This window comes from Asparagus officinalis, chromosome 7 (assembly GCF_001876935.1).
Source record: "Asparagus officinalis chromosome 7, Aspof.V1, whole genome shotgun sequence".
Classification (NCBI taxonomy): Eukaryota; Viridiplantae; Streptophyta; class Magnoliopsida; order Asparagales; family Asparagaceae; genus Asparagus; species Asparagus officinalis.
Window position 1 is genome coordinate 34,832,324 of NC_033800.1, and position 1,541 is coordinate 34,833,864.

Here is a 1,541-nt window from a genome sequence, read left to right on the forward strand (position 1 = left end):
TAGAAAAGATTCAGAGAAAGAATTATTGTTGATATCTGAAAATATAAACTATTTATAGATTTTGAAAAGGTGCTTCCAACAGTCACAACTTTTCAAAACACTCCTTGGAACAAACAGCCACTTTTCAACAGTCACTTGTCTTTTCATAATATTTAAAATTCGAAATAACATTAAAAAAAAATAAGTGCGTCTAATAATCGCGTCAAAATCGCGCATTATTCGCGCTACCCGCACGCGGGTTTAGAAGCCTACACTTTGATCCATTATTCAAAGCCCAATAAGCATTCAATGCTTTTAAACCTCTAAAAGAATGTTCAAAATTCCAATGTGGGACTATCTTGTTTTTTACAAACAAATACTAACAATCCCCCACTTTGTTTGAAAAAACATTTTAATAGTATTATATTTAAAAATAATCTGCAATATGTACAAAATGAGACAAGTATACATATGTAGAGGTATCTTTCGATTTAAACCTTTACTTAGCACAAATACCTCAAAGTTCTATCAAAGTCGTTAGTTGCCTTAACATTAAACTAATTACTCTTTGTGATAGAACTGGAGAATATTGTACATACACTAATCTCTTGTTTCAATGAGAATTAATATTTTAGAACTGTTATGGCCTTGTGCTTATTCCTGGTTCATGAACTCTTTAAAGAACAAACCTTTAGCTCTTTTAAGAAGCGGCACCACTTCTAAGTTCATATAGGTGAAACGTCTACAATGTGTTTTCCATTACTTTAAACACACAACAATAATGTATTAGACTTTCATTAAGAGCATAACTCATCCTCTTATTCCGTAATGGACGATATTGACATTATCTTTTAGGGCTTAATGCGTCAATATCAATCAATCACTTTCAGAAACTTGTTATTACCCATTTAAACCATTTAACCAGTTTAGTTCTAGTAAATGGTTGGGTTACCATTCCTGGTGATTTTAAATATAAGGTTTCAGCCCCATTTCACTTGATGTCATCTTTACTACCTCTCTTGCTAGAGGTTTTGTAAATGGATCAGCCAAATTTTTATTTGTCTTGACATAGACAATAGTTATGACACTATCTTGTATCAAGTGTCTCACATATTCATGTCTTAGACTTATGTGTCTAGACTTACCATTATATGTACAATTATAAGCCCTTGACAAAGTGGCTTGACTATCACAATAGATAGAGATAGGAGGCATTGGACTCGGCCATAACTTAATATCTAGCAATAAGTTCCTAATCCATTCAGCCTCCTTACCAGTTGCTGCTAAAGCAATGAATTCAGATTCCATGGTGGAGTGTGAGATACATGTTTGTTTCTTGCTTGCCCAAGAAACTGCTCCTCCACCAAGTGTAAAAACCATTCCAGAAGTGGATTGGTTGTCTCCAACACTAGTCATCCAGCTTGCATCGGTGTATCCCTCTAATACAGCCGGATAATCATTATAGAACAAACACAGATTTTTGGTTTTCTTTAAATATCCAAAAATCCTGGAAATGCTTTTCCAATGTTCTACACTTGGATTACTAGTGTATCTACTTAATT